Raw genomic sequence first — 18674 nt, 5'->3', positions numbered from 1 at the left:
ACTTAGATTTATGACTTAGCTCGTTAGCCCAGCTGAGCTTTTCCTTCACATCAGCTGCCAAGAATCTTACAGCTGAATTTCTAGTAGGCCTTTAACACTTACCCTGGCTTAATGGCATCCATTTTTATGAATTTACCCCCCCCCCGGTTTCATTTAATTATTGAATCTCCATTTTCTCTTCACTCTCATTTTGTCTATTTGTTGTTATGGTTTTTAAGCTGTGTTTAAAAAAATTGTTTAATTTCTCTTTTAGCAGGAGGCTGAAAGTAAATAAATATGTAAACAAACATCACACTTTAATGCTTTTATACATTCTAAGCTGTTTAGTATTTACTTAAAAACCAAATTACCTACTAAAGAGATAACATTTTTAAATTATTTTTTAATTTTTTATAAAGGTATAGCTGATTTACAATATGATATGTTTCTGGTGTACAATAGATGCACAATTTTTAATGTTATGCTCCATTTATAGTTATTGTAAAACATTGGCTATATTCCCTGTGTTGTAAGTTACATCCCTGTAGAGTGTTTATGTTACATGGAGCAGTTTGCATAAGAAAGTTGGTTATCGCAGAGTCTGGGGCATGGCTGTGTCTGACCCAGGGTCACCGTCACCCTGCCTGTCAGAGCCCAGGCTCTCACACCTCTCTGCAGGGGAGCGAGTGGAGGCAGCCTACATCAGTGCTGGCACCACCCTCTGAGTGGCAGTGAAAGCAGTGACTGTCTGTGGACGTGCAAAGTGTTGTTCCAGGAGCTTTACTTGCACTTCTGCATTTAATAATTAAAGCCCTCCTTTAAAGAATCCTTTTATGTTTTTAATGAATAATACATTTTATTTTGATATTGATAGACTTCAAACCTCCGGAAAATTTACAGGAGTAGTACAGTAAACGCTTAGATACAGTTCATCTAAAAGGGCACTATTTGTCCTTTTGTGTCTGGCTTATTTTAGCATAAAGTTTCAAGGTTCATCCATATTGTAGACTGAATCAGTACTTTATTCTTTTGGTTTGATAATATCCTTTTTCTTTTTTTTTCCTTATTGGTCTATTTAAAAATATTTTCATTGAAGTCTAGTCAGTTTATAATGTTGTGTCAGTTTCTTGGGTACAGCACAACAATTCAGTTATATAGGAACATACCTGAATTCATTTTCATATTATTTTTAAACATAAGTTACTATAAGATATTAAATATATTTTCCTGTGCTATACAGTATAAACTTGCTGTTTATTCTACACATAGTCAGTATCTGCAAATCTTGAAATCCCAAATTATTCCTTCCCACACCCTCTCCCCTCTGGTAACCATAGTTTGGTTTCTATGTCTCTGTGTCTGTTTCTGTTCTGTATATAACTTTATCTTTTTGTTTCTTTCTTTTTTGTTTTTTCTTTTTTGTTTTTCTTTAGATTCCACATGTGAGCGATGTCATATGATATTTTTCTTTCTCTTTCTGGCTTACTTCACTTAGAATGACATTCTCCAGTTCCATTCATGTTGCTGCAAATGGCATTATTTTATTATATTTTTATGGCTGAATAGTAGTCTATTTTACAATTATACTAAAACCTCTTTATCCATTCATCTGTCAGTGGATATTTAGGTTGTTTCCATGTCTTGCTATTGTAAATAGTGCTGCTGTGAACATTGGGGTGTAGGTGTCTTTTTGAATTAGGGTTCCTTCTGGATATGTGCCTAGGAGTGGGATTGCTGGGTCATATGGGAGGTCAATTTTTTGTCTTTTGGAGAACCTCTATACTGTTTTCCACAATGGCTCCACCAAACTGCATTCCCACCACAGTGTAGGAGGGTTCCCTATTCTCCACAGACTCTCCAGCATTTATTGTTTGTGAACTTCTGAATGGTGGCTATTCTGACTGGTGAGAGGTGAGACTTGATTGCAGTTTTGATTTGCATTTCTCTGATAATGATATTGAGCACTTTTTCATGTGCCTATTGGCCAATTGTATGTCTTCATTGGAGAAATGTTTCTTTAGGTCTTCTGCCCATTTTTGGATTGAATTGTTTGTTTTTCTTTCTTATTACGTGTAAATCTGTTTACATATTCTGCGAATTAAGCCCTTGTCAGTCTCATTTATTGCAAATATATTCTCCCATTCCATAGGTTTTCTTTTTGTTTTGTTTACTGTTTCCTTTGCTGTGAAAAAGCTTGTAAGATTAATTATTTCCCACTTGTATATTTTTGCTTGTATTTCTATTGCTTGAGTAGACTGCTCTAGGAGAACATTGTTGAGATGTATGTCAGAAGTTTTGCCTATGTTTTCTTCTAAGAGTTTTATACTATCTTGTCGACATGTTTAAGTCTTTAAGCCATTTTGAATTTATTTTTGTGTATGCATTGAGGGAGTAGTCTAACTTCATTGATTTACATGCAGCTGTCCAGTTTTCCCTACACCATTTGCTGAAGAGGCTGTCTTTACTCCATTGTATGTTCTCACATCCTTTGTCAAAGATTCAATCACCAAAAGTTTGTGGGCCTATTCTTGGTAATTTTGTTTATCCGTTGATTAATGGATGGATATTGTTTGTAACTTTGGCTACTCTGAATGATACTGCCATGAATATTGATGTGCAAGATTTTATGAGAGTATGTTTTCATTCTGTTGGCTGTACAGTTGGTCCGCCATATCTGTAGTTTCCACTTCATGGATCCAGATGGCTGTAAAGGGACTCGAACATCCTTGGATTATGTTATCCAGGGTGGGGGGTTCCTGATCCAACCCCCCGAGGATACTGAGGGATAAATCTATATGTAGGAGTGGAATTGCTGAACCATATAACGCTAACCTTTTGAGGAAACACCATAATTCTCCAAAGAAGCTACACCATTGTCCCTTTCCACTGGCTGCATATGAGGTTTCTCTGCCTCCTGAACGACACTTATTATTGTCCATGTTTTGATTATAACCATCCTAGTGGGTGTAAAAAGCGATCTCATTTTCATTTTGATTTGGCTAGTGATGATGAGCATCTTTTCATATGCTTATTGGCCATTTGTATATCTATTTAAATCCTTGGCAAATTTAAAAATTGGGTCTATTTTCTTGTATTGTTCAGTTGTAAGCATTTGTTGTATATCCTGAATACAACTCTCTTATTAGATACATGCTTTGCAAATTTTTTCTCCTATTCTGCAGATTGTCCTTTCACTTTAGATTTTTAAACATTAAAAAAAAATTCTTTATAGTGGAGGTAATTAGATGTATTGATTTATTTTATTTTTTTTGCTAAGCACGCACTCTATCTCTTGAGATACCCCCTCCAATGTCATTTCACTTTCTTGATGATGTCCTTTGTAAGAAAAAGTTTTAATTTAGATGAAGTCCAGTTTATCTGCTTTTTTCTTCTATCACTTGTGCTCTTGGTATTGTATCTAGGAAACCAAAGCCTATCCTAGGACCACAAAAATTTATACTGTGTCTTCTTTTAAATAGTTTATACATTTAGTTTTTACGTTTCTGTCTGTGATCCATTTTGAATTAATTTTATTTGTTATATAAAATATGGGGGTCCAGATTCCAGATTCATTCTTTTCCCTGCAGATACCTTCTTTTCCCTGCAGATACCCAGGTGTCACTGCACCATTTGTTGAATAGACTCTACTTTCAATGAAGTGTTTTTGGCACCCTTGTGGAAAACTGAATGTAAATGTAAGTTTTTTCCCCCTGGGTTTTTATAGTGTCTCATAGATTTATTAATCCAAACTTATGACAGTACCATACTGACTTGAGTACTATAGCTTTTTAGTACCCTTTAAAGTGAGTCCTCCATCTTTGCTCTACTTTTTCAAGATTGTTTTGTCTGTCCTGGGCCCCTTGCACTTCCATATGTATTTTGGGATCAGTTTTTCAATTTTTGCAAAGAAGTCAGCTGGAATTTTGATAGGGATTCCACAGAATTTGTAGATCACTTTGGGGAGTCTTAACGTTTTTAACAATATTGTCTACCATTCCATGAACATGAGATTTCTTCCATATATGTAGATCTTTTAAATTTTATTTCGGTGATACTTTAAAATGTTCAATGTACAAATCTTGTAAATTTTTGTTAAATGTATCTCTCATTTAATTTTTAATGCTGTTGTAAATGGAAAGGCTGAGCTTCTTAAGGGTGGGACTACATATCAATTTGTTTATTTCTAGGATACCCACACAGCGAATACTCTAGGTTTATATTTGCTACATAAATCTATCCACAATTCTTCTGACCCCCATGTTATAAGAAACCAAGACTCACGTTAATCTACCTGAACACCTATCTGGAAGTGAGAAATGAGACCCTTGGTTGAGGCTTTGTGCAGTTGATACTGAGAGCTTATTCAGGATGGCTTCATCTTAATTTCTTTTAAACAAACCTTTTGGTGTATTTAGTCAGATACATTAAGAACATGGCCTTTTGATGTGCAGAGGAGCTAAGACTATAATTTTCAAATAATTTCGAGTGAGAGTGTTGTTCTTTAAACCTAATTTGCATCAGTCTTTGAAGATTTATGTTTCAGGAGCTTTGACTAAAGAACACCTGTCATTATTCAATAACGACAACTAAATGCTAAAGCAACATGTAAGAGTTTGAGCAAACTGCCCCCGCCCCGTAGTGCTGGTTGGCTGCAGCTGTAACTGGAGTCAGCACTTACCTCTCCTAGTACACTTGTGCTGATCTGCTCAAAGGGGTTCGTCCAACAGTTTGTCAGTCTGTTGGAGAAAGCCTTAAAACATTGATTTAAGGTTGCTGGAATGCAATATATTCTTATTAATATTAAGTAAGCACATATTGAGTGCTTACTGTATGTTGGGAATTGTCCCTCAGCCTCACATGAATATTATTTCTCTTAAAACCTCACATATTTCCTTGTTATTCACACTTTACAGATAAGGAGACTGAGAATTATGTCTTCTCTCTTTTGGGGGGAGCTCATTATCAATGACGGGAAGTTGTAAGGAAAAAGATATTGATTCATCCTGAGAAAATATTTTTCTGAGAGTCAGCAATGAAGAGGGTGACCACTGAAGAGGGTGATCATTGTTCGATTGAGATGAGCCCCGGGTTGTACGGAGTCAGCATCCCTGTCCTGGACACGGCACGTGTAGGGCTGTGTGGTGGATGAGGCGGCGAGGCCGCGCAGGGGACGCGGATGCCGGGCCGTTGGGCTGTGTTCAGGCCGGTGGGGCTTTCTCCTAAGGGCAGCGGACCGTCATTGACAGATTTTTAGTAGGGGAGTGGGGTGCTCTCGTAGATCACTTTTTTCTTGTAGAATGCTTAGAAACATTTAGAAGTCTCGGCAGGAGGTGATGTGATGAGTCAGAGTAGGGTGGCTGCGAGGTGTAGCAGTGTTCAATTTTCAAGTGGTTTTCAGTCCCAGGTTTGTGGCTCAGTAGCCGTGGCACTTTGGATGACGCACTCAAGGAAGTGAAACAATTTATCTAATCAATTAAAGCAGTGATGTACCGACTTCCCAAGACTGCTGTGGAGATCCAGTGAGATTACGTGTGTGCAGTGTGCAGCGTGGTCCCCAGCACACAGTCAGTGCTGAGTGAGTGCCATTGAGTACCTGGTAGGACAGGTATGGGTGGTGGGACTCCATGACTGAGGAAATCTGGGCCCTGAACGAGGGGTCCAGTCACATCTGTGAGTGATGGGCCTGAGCTGGGATAGGGAGGGAGACCTTGTCCCCCGACCAGGGGCCCTGGGCAGGACTGCTATTGGAGGAGAACCGTGAAGTCAGCTCTTTGCAGGTGGAGTTTGAGGTGCCCTTGAGACATCTAAGTGCAATGTCACGAGCTCAAAGAGGAGGTCTGGGACCGGCCTTGCATTTTCCTATAATCTCAATCCCTGAGGATGCTGAGGTTTGATCACTGAACGTGAAGACATACTTTACAGGACAAGTGAATAGTAGTATCATCTCTGTCATCAAAGCTCACGTCTCTTTATTCATCACTCACTTTGTTAATTGGGTACTTACAGAGCTCACTTTACCGCCCTCACTTGGGTTCAGGCTCCACAGTAAAGAGCTGGTGAGCCTCCCTCTTTTCCAGAAGAAGACACATTTAGCTGGTAGCATTCTGTACCTCGCCAGACTTAGAATTTTAGTTTGTTGTATTAATTCTATTTTCTGTTGGCCACCTCCTGACAGGAGAGAAGTTTTACCTCATGATCATATTTCAATTAGCTGTTACTGAGAATTGCTGATCTGATCCATAGAGTATGTATTATATTAACTTTGTACAGTATTTATCATTTTTCTGTCTTTGTCCTTTAATTTTGTATGCCCCTTCAATGTTCTATCCTATTTGGGGCGTTATTTTTTTAAATTAAAAAATGTCTGTTAGCAGTTAAGAAAACAAAAACAAAGAAAAATGCACATGATATCTAAATTTAGAAAATATCTAGTGTGTTTTCTGTCTCGGCAATGGAGTGTTCTAGAATCTCGTGAAAACCTTCATTACACAAGTTCCTTGAAATGCTGATTAAGAAATAAAGCCTTCCTTCCTCATCTTTCAAGCTGCACAGCTAATTGTCATGAAAGTGAGGGGAAATCCTCAGAAGCCAAGACAAACCGGAAAGCAGGGATTCTGGGAGATAAGCGAGCCTTAGAATCCCTGGGGTGCCTGTTGGCTCCTGAACTGAGTTTTAGTTGCCCTGACAGGAGGGCAGGAGGCGAGCACGATTCCTCTCACACTGGGAGTTGGATGGCTGATCATTTGTAAGGGCAAGCCCATCCCGAGAAGCCTGGTTTACTAAAGGTAGAACTAGGAAAAAAAATCCTCAAGGCAAGAAAGTAAGGAATGTCAATATTTTTGGAAGAGGGGAAAAATAACAAATCCAAATTAAGGATATAGTTTAAAGCTGTTCTGGCATGAGAGTGACCACAAACTCCTGGCAGAAAAGCACAGCTATTCCTGGAATGAGAAGTTGTGTTTTGAATGGATCAGTGAACAGCCATTCCTAAAAAGGCCTCCAGAGTATTGTGGATCAAGATACTGGACCGCAAACACCTCTCTTCCAAGGGTCATTTAAATAACCAGAAATGTTTTAAAGGAAAGAAGCCACAATCATATTTCTATTTATTGACATTACTATATGCTAGGAATTCAGAGGTAACTATGTGAAGGAAACTTAGCATAGAAGCTGTGGATGTGCCTGCACGCGGGACATTTCACAGAAGTGACCGGACTTATCTGCAAACAGAAATTCCTGCCAAGGGACTCTGCCCATTCCCAGGGGAAACATTGCTTGCAGACAAGAATGTTTATTAGTTCCTCAAAAGGAACAGGCCTGGGAACAGGAGAGTCTCAGTGTAATTAAGATAAAGTAGCCTTAGATGTAGTGCACATGCGTCAACCTAAAAAATGTTTACTGTCTGTGCTTGGCAAGAGTTACTCCTTTGTGTAGATGGTATAAAAAATAAAGGAACCCGAATCTCGGGAGACATTTTGCACCACAGCAGCTCTGTGATTCATTTCGTCGGCAACAACTATGGAGTTGTCTCCTATTTTATGGACCTTACTTTCTCTTTGGGGAGACAAACTGACATAGTTGGGGAGCTTGGTAGAGGGAGGTGTTAGTCTGTTGCAATTAGCCAGGAGAGGAGATTAAGAAAGCAGTGAAGGGTGGGTGAACTTTTTAGCTGAGGACAGACAGCCTTGTTCAGTTGACTTTTAATTGCAGGCTCAATGAGTAGTCACTGGAGGGAATCGACCTTACGGAGGATGGACTTAGCTCAGGCCTCTTTAGAATGGACACGTGAAACTGGTGAAAGACAGTCAAATCTGTGGAGACATTGAAGTTCACTTGAAAGTGCTGTATCCCTGAGCCAAAGATCGGACAACTAGAAAGCACTTCTTGAGGACAGAGGAGTGGTTTTTAAGGTTCTCCAAGAATGAATCCCAGGGAACCAGGATGGCCAGTTGTCAAACTGTGACTTTGCAATTTGGACAGTATATCCACCAAGGTTATTGTCATTTTATGGGTTTCCATTTCTCGTTAATACATGTCAGGTGATGAGGATGTGGACACACGTGTTTGACACCTTGTCGAGGTGACTGTGGGTTCCTGCCTAGAAGCACGATCCCAGCTGCGGCTGCGTCAAACATCTTGCTGCCCATCCCGCTCCCCGGCTCCGTGATCAGTGCAGAGTCGTCCCTTGTTAACCTGTCCATCTCCTCTGTGACATCATAACCCATGAAAAGACCGGAGCGTATTAACTTGGCTTTCTTAAAGTCAAAGGAACAGATCTACTATGGAGTCAGATTTGTTCTTTCCTATTTCAATAGTACCATGGAGAAAGAAGTTTGGGCAGCTTTTTGTAGGGTCCTGGAGGATTTCTCTCTCAGCGTCTGGGTGCCTCTATTGAAAACCCTTCATAGCTTTCTGGCGTGCTGTAAAACCACTCCACCTGTTTTGCCCTGAAGATGTGTTCAGTTTATAACTCATCTCTACTCCTTGGAAAACAACTCAATAAAAACTCAGTTGGTTTTCCACCAGCCATGGGCAGGGGTGAGGGATAGCATGTTGCTATTTTATAAAATAATAATAATAATAATAAGAAGAAGAAGAAGAAGAAGAAGAAGAATAAGAATAATAAATAAATAAAATCAATAATAATATTATTCATAAAATCAATAATAATATTATTAATAATAATAAAATTAATAATAATAAAAGAAGTTTTAAAACAGCACTGGGCACATAGGAGAGAGTCAATAAATGCTTCCTGACTGAAATCAAATTGATGGCTCAGTGATTCCATGGCTGCTGTATTTGCTGAGTTGTTACTCTTTTGCTCCATTACACTTTTTTTAAACTGAAAAAGAAATACATGCATATGGTTAAAAACAATTCAAACAGCACAAAAATACACAAGTGAAAGAAGTTTTCCCTCGTCCCCTGTTCTTCCAGCCATCCCTGGAGATGCCACTGTTTAATAACCTTTGTGTGCTTTTCCAGATATGCTATGCACGTTCCCACCTATGTATGTAAATTCCTTTAAAGTTTTAGTTATTTTTAACTTAAAGGGATTTAAATCCTCAAGTGGATTCTGCCTCGGTAATAGAAAAAAACAAACCTGACTCCATAATAGATCTGTTCCTTTGACTTTAACCCTTTGCTCTGTCTCCTAGGCTTCATCTTGCTTGTAAAACAATGTTGCCTAGAGCCTGAAATATACAGAAGAGCCTATTCTGAAGGCTCTGACCTTTAAGGATATTTAACACTTTTCCATTCACAAAAAGATAACAAATTACAGAATAGAAAATAAAGTTTGTTTTGTTGGAGGTTTACAGAGATTTGACCCAGGCAGATAGCTGCAAGAACAAATGATTCTAACAACAAGGAATTCCTACACCATGAAGATTGCAACAACCAAGCACGTAGGAAAGGAGCCTGAATTCTGACTTGGGGAGATGGTTTTCCAGGACATTAGTTTGCCATCTAGCTCTACAGAAACTTGCTTTTCCATGCCCCAGCAGCGGGTCTCCCAACTTATTGGCCTGTCCTTCACTGAGGAGAATGAATTTGGACTCGGTAACACTCCTATCTACCTAGCAAGCTGGGCACTGGAACTGAGGACAGCTCTCCCACACCCAGGAACCTACTGTGAGCCCTTGATGGTTCCACTTGAGTTAGGTGTGTTTTACCCAGGAGGGATGGGACTATGCACCAACACTCAGGCAGTCTGCTCTGTCTGGGGCTCTGATCTTGTACCACCCGCTCCCCGCAATGCCAACACCTGGGACAGTGGAGCTAAGTCAGAGATCGTGCCTGCCTTTTTCCCAGCCTGTAAAAGGGGAATATATACACTTCCCAAGGTAGTTCTGAGAGACAACACCTGCTGGTGCTTGGTTCCCAGAGCAACAGGAAACCCAGCTCCAAGTGGGGACAACGGGTGTGATCCCCGTAGGGGTTCAGCAGAGGCATCGCCTGGAGGGCTGGACCAGGGAGGTAAAACTTGAGCTGAGGGCCTTGAAGGGTTACAGAATGGTACAGAGTCAGGTCGGCCGCCTCCTTCGGGGTGCCCCAGAAGTAAAGCTTTTTCTCTATATCTCCGCTACTCCCCTCCCCTCTCCAGATCCCTACCTACTCTCTGCTCCTCCTGTCCATCTGTCTCCCTCCACTTTTCCCCTCCTCTCCTCCTCCCCCATCTTCTCCCTCCCTCGATGTCCCAGCCTCTATCACAGAACCAAGAGAGGATCTCTGGCACTCCTGCGCATGGGCAGTCGGTGCCAGCTGGACCGGGGGTTGGAAGCCCCAACTCCGAGCTGGGAATCGGCCCCAAAGTCTTCTCAGCTCTGTCGACCGATAGGCCTTTAGCTCCTGCCCGGTGCCGGGGCCTCTGGCTGTGGAAATGCAAGGTGGGGGGCTCCCGGGAAAGGGGTCAGGCGTCTGCGGGAGGGCGGTCCTCGCGTCAAAGCCCGCGAGGGCGCGAGTCAGCCTGTGTTCAGCTGAATTTCTCGGGCCAGACCCCTCTGCTCGCGCCACCTACCCCGGCGCCAGGGCCACAGCTGTCCAGGGCCAGGTGTGCACCTGCCGCCTCTCGCCCCAGCCGGGCTCCCCTCAGTCCGCGGCTGGCGACCTTTTCCCCTCTCCCGCCCACGAGTCCTCTCCTCCCGGGCTTCCTCTCCTTGGCCGAAGGCTCGTCCCTGCCCTGGGAGGGCTGTGTCCCGGGTAGGCGGGTTCTGCGGACCCAAACGGGAGCGGGCGGCTGGGGCTGGGTCTGGCCTCAGAGCGGGGCTGCAGCCCGCGTCCCCACCCCCGCTTTCCCTGCCCTGCGACCCCGGGGCTGCCCTCCTCTCCCTTTCCAGCTCCCTGAGGACCAGCTCAGCGGCATGCGCGCTGCTTCCCGGGCTTAGTGCCTCAAGCTGTAAAGCCCAGTTTCTCCTGATGGAGTCTGGAAAAGTGAGCACCAGTGCTGAGGGAGTTTCCGTCTCCCCCCTCAGTGTTTCTGCCCCAGGTAAGTACCTTGAACAATTTCAGGTGTTATGATGGCGGTGCTTGTTGATGTCACGTGTTTTTATAGTGCCAGGGATTACAGTGTTGAAAGCAGGGCTTGGTTCAGTTAAAAATGAGCTGAAGGCATGAGGCTGTGACATGCTCCTTCCTTCCGTCTCCCAGGGTGAAACATGTGACCGTCGATTTTAAAAACATAGTTACAGTCACTAACTAGCCCAGCCCAGCTAGTGTGTGTTAACAGGAACAGCACCACCAGAGGCGTTGGAGACCCAGGGACATTGCAGTCCTAAAAAGCTCCTGGCACAGTTTAGTTTGTTTTGGTTTTTTGTTTTTCTTAAATTGTGGGGTAGACTAGTTGTATAGAGGGAAAAATAATTGTCAAGGAATATTTTTTCATATAACAGCTTTATTGTGATATTGTTCACACACCATGAATTCCACCCATTTAAATGGTACAATTCAGCAGCTTTTAGCATATTCACAGTGGTGCAACCATTATTATTCCAGAACGTTTTCATCACTTCAGAAAGAACAGTGGAAATGAATGACCTATCCACCCCTCCCCAGTGGTGGTTCTAAAGAACTTTCTTGGCTGTTCCTGACTATAAATTAACTTGTTACATTCCATGAAAAGTCTGGTAGGAATTCTAATCAGAATTGCATTGAATCTGTCTATCAAAACAGGAAGAATAATTGTCTTTATGGCACAAACTTCTTCTACCCTTGAATATATCTGGGACCCTATCTTTTCATCTCTCCAGAGCCTGGCCCATGGGAAGTCCTCACTAATTGTTGGGCTTGTGAATGATGAGATTCTATACATCATTAGTTGTCACTGTAGCTTTTCACAGAAGAGAAAAGTAACCTCAGTGAACCCAAGTGACTGTCTGATGGTCAGAAAGAGTGACAGTCCGTGCTGGAGTGATCCAGTGGACTTGGTGCTTGTAACCAGAATTCTTCACCACCTACAGCTAAGGGGATAAGAGTGTTCTTTAATTTTATCTTAATGGCGTTGATTTTATTTGTACTTATTTTTTAAAATTATTTTTAATGAAGTGTAGTCAATTTACAATGTTAGTTTCAGGTGTACAGTAGAGATTCAGTTATAAACATATGCATATGTATATAAATATGTTTTAGATTGTTTTTAGCACAACTCATTACAAGAAATGGAATATAGTTCCCTGTGCTATATAGTAGGTCCTTGTCATTTATTTTATATTTATTAATGTGTATCTGCTAATCCCCCTTTTCCTGCCTGCTAACCACAGTTTGCTTTCTAAGTCTATGAGTCCATTTCTAGCAGCATCATTTTTCCTAGTAACATACGCTGGTTGACTGCTTTCAGCTTCAGTAATTCCATCTTATCTGTGGTCACTTTTCTTCTGGTGGGCCTTTTTGTGGTTTGCACACGTAATAGAGATTTGTACTTGGGAGAACACCAGGACTCGTGTACTCCCTGGAACAGAGTGCCCACTGAGTTGATGCTTGAACTGGGGAAAAAAGCAGAGTAAATGTTGGAATTTGCACTATGGTTGAGACTTCCAGGTTTCTATAATCTGTTTAGCCCACCTTAATATTGGCTGCACCCATACTGGGAAATTTGGTGGAATTTCATGGTATGGTGTTGTAGAGACGGGGCCTTGTATGCTTCTTCTCTTTCCTTTTTCTAACACTCATTCTCCTGGGCCTCCCAGATCCTCCCCCAGCAGTGCCCAGGGCTGGCATGATGCTGCGCTGAAGCAATATTTGTTAATAGGTCCCTTTCCTCATCTCTTCTGAACTTCCTTATCTTTCTCTGCACAATGAGGGCTTAGACTAGATAAGTGCTTTTCAGTTTCTTTTAAAGCCATGTTTCCTTTGAGAAACAGAAAATGCAAATCTCTCCTCCCATCCCAACCCTTTAGATTTTGATATGTCCTCCAGGGAGTGACATAGCTCTTTGTGGAAAATTGAAGTTATTGTGATTCCAGTTGGCACAGAAAAGACTCTTCAGAAATTTATTGCAGGGAGAGGGCAGGAAAGGGGCAGCATGTCACAATTTCTAGTGTGAGCCCTGCAACAGGGGCTTGGGTTTAAATACGGTGTCTGACGTGGCCTCTCTCTAATCTTGTACAATATGATAAACTTCTCTACCTCAGTTTCTTAATGTGTCAAGTTGGGGTGATAATATTTTAAGGCTTTTGTGAAACATTATACACATAAGCCATCTGTGTCTCGGTAGAAACAAGACCTGCTAGGGAGTCAGGGATTCCTTTAAAAAAAATCTTGTCCATAGCACTCTGTCGGTGTGTATTTTGAATTACCTGGAGGGTGAGGGTTGAGTCTAAAGTCCATCGTGGGACAGGTGGCCCATAGTTCTCTGGGCCCCAGATTGCCCCCTCCTCCCCAGTCCTCTTCCTCAGTCCAAGATGAGGTTCCCTAGTATATTTACACAGAGGTCTTGTGCAAATGGCTTTTCATTTTATTGTTTAAACAAGGAGGGCTGCCATCATGATCTCTGTGGTCAGGTTTTGGTGACCTGAAGGCTATGCAATTGGGGGTTTGTATTAAATAAAAAAAAATATTACAAATAGAAAATTAGAACAAGGGTGGTGACAGGGGCTCTTGGAAGTGGGGACCATTAACTTTGTTAGCTTCAGGTGCAGTGGCCTTTGTCCACGAGGACCCATCCTCATGCTCTGAAGTTGGAGGGACCAGTGGGTTCAGTGGGAATGTTAACTGAGTGTATCTCATGGGCTAGGCATTGTTGTACTTGTACTGTGTGTCCCTTATTTGAGACCATGAGCTCATTTAACCTCAATAGCCTCTTTAAAATATTGGACTTTTTATTTTGAGATATAATGTAGGTTCCCCTGTACTTGTAGGAGATAATATACGGAGGGCCTATGGACCCTTTTCCCAATTTTCCTTAATGGTTCCATCTTGCATAGTTGGGGTACATTTCATTACTGACTCACTAACCCTTTGAGGTTTGTGTTATCGCCCTCATTTCTATCTATGATTAAACTGGGGCTTAGAGAAACACACAGGCCTGCGAAGGTCACCCACATGTTTAGTGTGTAGTCGGGTGTAACGTGGGCTTGGGATTTCCAGGAAGTACCATTATGATGTTCTGTGGCAGGGAGCAGCATTCACTTTGCTTGTTTATTCATTCATTCAACAAACATTTATTGAGTAACCTCTGTGTGTCAGATGCTTTCACAGGCTTATCTGATTCTTCAGCAGTACTGAGAATCAAGTATTGTTTTGGTTTTTTTAATCTGAGAAAATTAGCTCTGAGTGTTTATAACACCGCCCAAAGGAAATATAGCTCATAAAGGAGGGATAGTAAATTTGTACAGTCCCCCCTCTTTATGCAGGTGGTACCCTAGCATTTTACATTTGCAAACTTCCATAATCCAGATATATTCTTGTAAGGCAAGGATTTTTTTTTTTAAATTGAAGTATAGTCAAGTTTACAATGTTGTGTCAATTGCAAGGTGTTTTTTGAATTTTGAATTAAAAAATATTTTTTGAGAAGGGTAATTAGGTTTATTCATTTGTTTCATTTTTTAAAATGAGGTACTGGGGATTGAACCCAGGACCTCGTACATGATATGTATGTGCTCTACCACTGAGCTGTACCCTCTTCCCCAAGGCAAGTTTTCTTATCCATTATTCTGCAGTTTAGGGGTTCCAATAAATTGGTGTTGAAATCCAGATCTTTTGATCCTACTGCGGTTCTTTTCTTTATAATCTGCTGAAGGGGGGTGGGGAAAGCATTTCCTTTGTTCATTTCTTTATTCCGGTGTTGAGCACTGACTTTGCATCAGGGTCTTGCTAGGTGCTTGGAAACATAAAACAAGAAATGACCCTTCTATGCGTGGGCAGGAAGCCTAGACCAAAAGCTGGGTAATGTGATCCGAGCTACGGTAGCCATGTACAGACTCTGAGGACAAACTGTACCCCCGGCTTTGCTTGTGCTTCCCTTGCCTTCTGGCTTGTACACACCAGGTCACCGCAACCCAGAGGCGCCCGCAGCCCACAGCACAGTATTTACCTTGATCTCCTCTCCCCTCTCGGCAGGGCCTGCAACATGAGCATCCCTGACTACGTGCAGTGTGCTGAGGAATACGAGACTCTCCCTGTGGTCGTCCAACCCGTGGGGATCATTTCAGAGGACAATTTCTTTTGCATCTATAAACGAATCTCCTTGGTGAGCCAGATCAGCCCTTGCGGCTCCCAGTGGGCACTCTGTATCCACTACAGGCACCACTATGCGTTCGAGAATGCGTGGAGTGACTTCCAGACACACCGCACTGTCGTGGGCCTTGTCACCATTACCGACTGCCTCTCTGCCAAGGCCTTCGAGAAGCTTCATGTACAGAGGAGCTGTATGGCACCACGCTTAATGACTCTCAGCTCTTTGTCTTTGTGCTGCATGGGGAGGTAGCCGAGCAGCCACGCACCAACGTGGCATTCAAACTATGAGGACTGCCGGGTGGTGGAGAAGAGGATCGAGGACTTCACTGAGTCACTGTTAATCTTGCTCAAGTCCAAGTGGCTGGATGGGGCCCCTGACAAGTCTGGGGAAAGGATCCCCCTCCTCTGCAACTTGTTTGAGAAGGAGGACTTCATGGGACTGGACACAGACAGCAGGTAAGTCTACCTGTAGGCCCGGCCACCTTGGCTGTGTGCCGGGTTCCTTCCCTACATCCAGGAAGTGATCAGCAAGGAAGAGGGCTGTCTTGTAGCCAAGGGCGGAGGGAGGTGTAGCCCGACGGTTTACAAACATTTAAAATTGAATCTGCCTTTGTTTCAGAGATATCCTTTTAGGGTCAGTGTGGAGACTTCCTCCCGCTTTTCAGCCAAGACCCCTGGTGGGACCCCTGGAGTTGCTGTCCAATAGAGTAGCCACAGCCACTGATGCTATGAGCGCTGGGGAAGAGGCTGGTCTGAGCTGAGATGTGCTGTAGGTCAAATGCACATCAGACGCTGAGACTTGTCTAGTAAAAAGTATGTAAACAATCTTGTTACTTTCATATATTGATTACATGTCAAAATGTTAGTATTTTACATACAGCAGATTAAGTAAGATCTGTTCTTAAAATTAGTTTCTAGTATCTGTTTTTTTGTTTGTTTGATTGTTTCTTTGTTTACCGTTTTATATGTGGCAACTGGAAAGCATTCTTTACATGGCTTTCATTTCAATTTTGTTAGGCAGCCTGTCCTGGGACAGTCTCATCCCTTTGCTTATAAATGAGATGCTGAATCCCGAGAGGCAGAACGATATGCTGGTTGAGCTGTGTCTGGAGCCGGTGTCTCCTGCCTCCCAGGCCCAGCACCTGCTGGGTTCAGGCCCTCCCTTCCTCCCCGACAGCCAGCATGCCAAGTTAGGACATCAGAAACACCTCCAGGGAATTCCGGATGAACTCCTTATGCAGGGAAAGGCGTATTATGGAGTATGAGACAAAGCAGGGAAAGATTCATCCTCACTTTGTCCCTGTGATTAAGTCAACGGCCCCACTTTTGCCTTGGAAGTGCAGACGAGCTCTCCTGGGCTTACTACCTCCCCACCTTATGCTCTGTTTCCCCGTGTATCTATCATGCTTTCCCTCGGGCAGAAGAGGTGAGATGCCTTTGCCCAGAGGTGGTCCCCCTTTGCTGGGGAGATTGAGGGAAGCTGTGCCCCCATGGCCTACGGCCTCGGGCCTTGAGTCTGGAGGGCGCTGATGGCGGTACCACAGGTGACGGTCGGAGGACCTGGCACGGGCCCACTGTGGAGGCAGTGCTCTGTGATTCTTGAACTTACCTAAGATCAAATCCTACTTTCTGGTTGTTGGTAAGTTGGAGGAGAAGATGCCAGAGAATTGATAAAAAGAAAGTCCAGACCAGCCCTGTGAGTGAGAGGCACATGGGGCCCGATTCCCACCTGCGTGTGGTGCCTGGCGGGCTCTGGATGAATTTTCTGTTCCTCCCGGACATACCTCTATGACTTTAGTAAAGGGTGAGACATGTAGTGGCCATGATCTGTATTTGTCCTCGCAGGGCTCTGTGATCTAGACGTCCGCACACCCTTCTGCTCCTTGGGGATGAGGTGGCAGGTTTAGGTGCCTGGGCACTGCTGTGGGCACAGCTGCCAGCACCGGGCTACACAGAGGCTGGCTCCGTTCACCTCACATGTCACCTCCTGCTGAGCCCCCAGGCGTTAGTCAAGGTAGGTGCATCAGTGCAACGTAAGCAGGGACCATGTTCTCCCCCTGGACAGACTGGTGGGTGAGCAGTGGAAGCCTGGAGCCCTGCCCAAGCCCCATGGACAGTGCCTCCTCTTTTGTCATAGGAGGCACTGGTGACATTTTTGCTCAGCAACTGCTTGGTTCTGAGTCTGCAGACCCACCAGAGAATTCCCGCTTGTATTTGCCTTTTGAAGTCTGCCCTTGGGATTTGGCGGAGTAGCTGGATGTGTGCTTAGCCCATAGTGTTGACACTGTCACCATTGTTTACCCAGAACCTCGTGTACCAGGCATGGCTCTCGGCATCAAAATACAGCAGCGCATTAAACTCCCTCCTGGTGGATCTGTCTGTTTTGGTACCATAAGGGCTCAGCCAGCATCTGAACGTCAGTGAGATAACGCGGCCAGTGAGCCCGGGTCAAGCACGTTCTCCTCCAGTCACTTTTACTCCATTGTTGCTTTTACTATTCCACAGTCATTAATTTTTAAAACAATGCTTTGGTGCAGGAGCAGAGACTAATTCTCTCCTGCTACTCACGTTGGGAGTGAGTAAAACTGTCCAGCCTGTAATGCAACCACATTTTCTGGCTTAAAAGCTGCCTAGACGCATGTATGTTGAGTTTTGGTTAGGGGCGCTGACCACGTTGGTGTCCCCAAGCAGCGTCGCTCCCCTCAGGCTCCTGCCTTCCCTGGAGCAGGAGGTGAGGGTGGGTCTCACCGTCCCTGCGTCCCTGGCCTCACACACTCACGTAAATTCTTGTACATGCTGTCAAAGTCATTTTTGTTCTTGTGTGTTTCTAATTTTCGCTTGTTCCTCCTTTCCTTTTTCTTTATTCCTTTTTCTCTTGTACCGCGCAGTTGCGTCTAAAAAGGTGGCTGTGCATATCCTGCATTAGAAATAGCTAGATCGCCCTCCGTGCTGTCTCCATCGCTTTAAAGAGAAGAAACTTTTCAGGTGCCTTGATCCATGCATTATCCTAGTCATCTTGTTATTTTCTAATTTTTTGGAATATTTGCTTTGTTAGCACATCACCCACTGGTGTTTGATATCTGTTAAAATCTTTACTTTGAGGAACCTGTTTGGTCCTCCTTATATTTGGTGACAAATGCACCCTTATTCAATTAGTTTAATTGTTTTGAAGAAGTGACATGCGAATTGATTTAGGCGGCTGTTGAGGGATTCTTTTCATGGAGTATTTAAACTTGTCAAGTCAAAGTCTGCAGCATCTTGCTCGGTTCCTGCTTTTACACAAACGTGCTCAGCACGCGTTCCTGGCTGTCTCTGTGTGACGTGCGTGACGGCGCTTCCTGACCGGCGTTCACTGGTGAGAAAGTGGCAGGCTTGGGGGTGAGCAGCTGCAGGGGACACTGTTGGAGGAATCAGTCACCGTTTGGTTATTTAATTTTTTTTTTTTTGCATTCAACTTCCCCCTGCCATTTACTTTATTTTGCCTTCATAAAGGGGCAGAAGTGGGTCTAAAATCCATGCCA

At 43.5% G+C, this 18674-nt stretch overlaps 1 protein-coding gene across 9 annotated transcripts in view; it reads left to right on the top strand.

The window, feature by feature from the left end:
• LOC141578906 (uncharacterized) overlaps positions 1-18674 on the top strand; it is a 203937-nt gene that overhangs the window by 130414 nt on the left and 54849 nt on the right. For all 9 annotated transcript variants that reach the window (XR_012509805.1, XR_012509804.1, XR_012509803.1 and 6 more), the window contains 4 exons: positions 10088-10370; positions 10821-10969; positions 15037-15609; positions 15773-15966. The gene's annotated coding sequence lies outside the window, so the exon portion shown is untranslated. The remainder of the gene's footprint in view (positions 1-10087; positions 10371-10820; positions 10970-15036; positions 15610-15772; positions 15967-18674) is intronic.

This window comes from Camelus bactrianus, chromosome 1 (genome assembly GCF_048773025.1).
Source record: "Camelus bactrianus isolate YW-2024 breed Bactrian camel chromosome 1, ASM4877302v1, whole genome shotgun sequence".
Classification (NCBI taxonomy): domain Eukaryota; kingdom Metazoa; phylum Chordata; class Mammalia; order Artiodactyla; family Camelidae; genus Camelus; species Camelus bactrianus.
The sequence above is the reverse complement of the archived record's forward strand: the minus strand, read 5'-3'. Positions and strand labels throughout refer to the sequence as shown.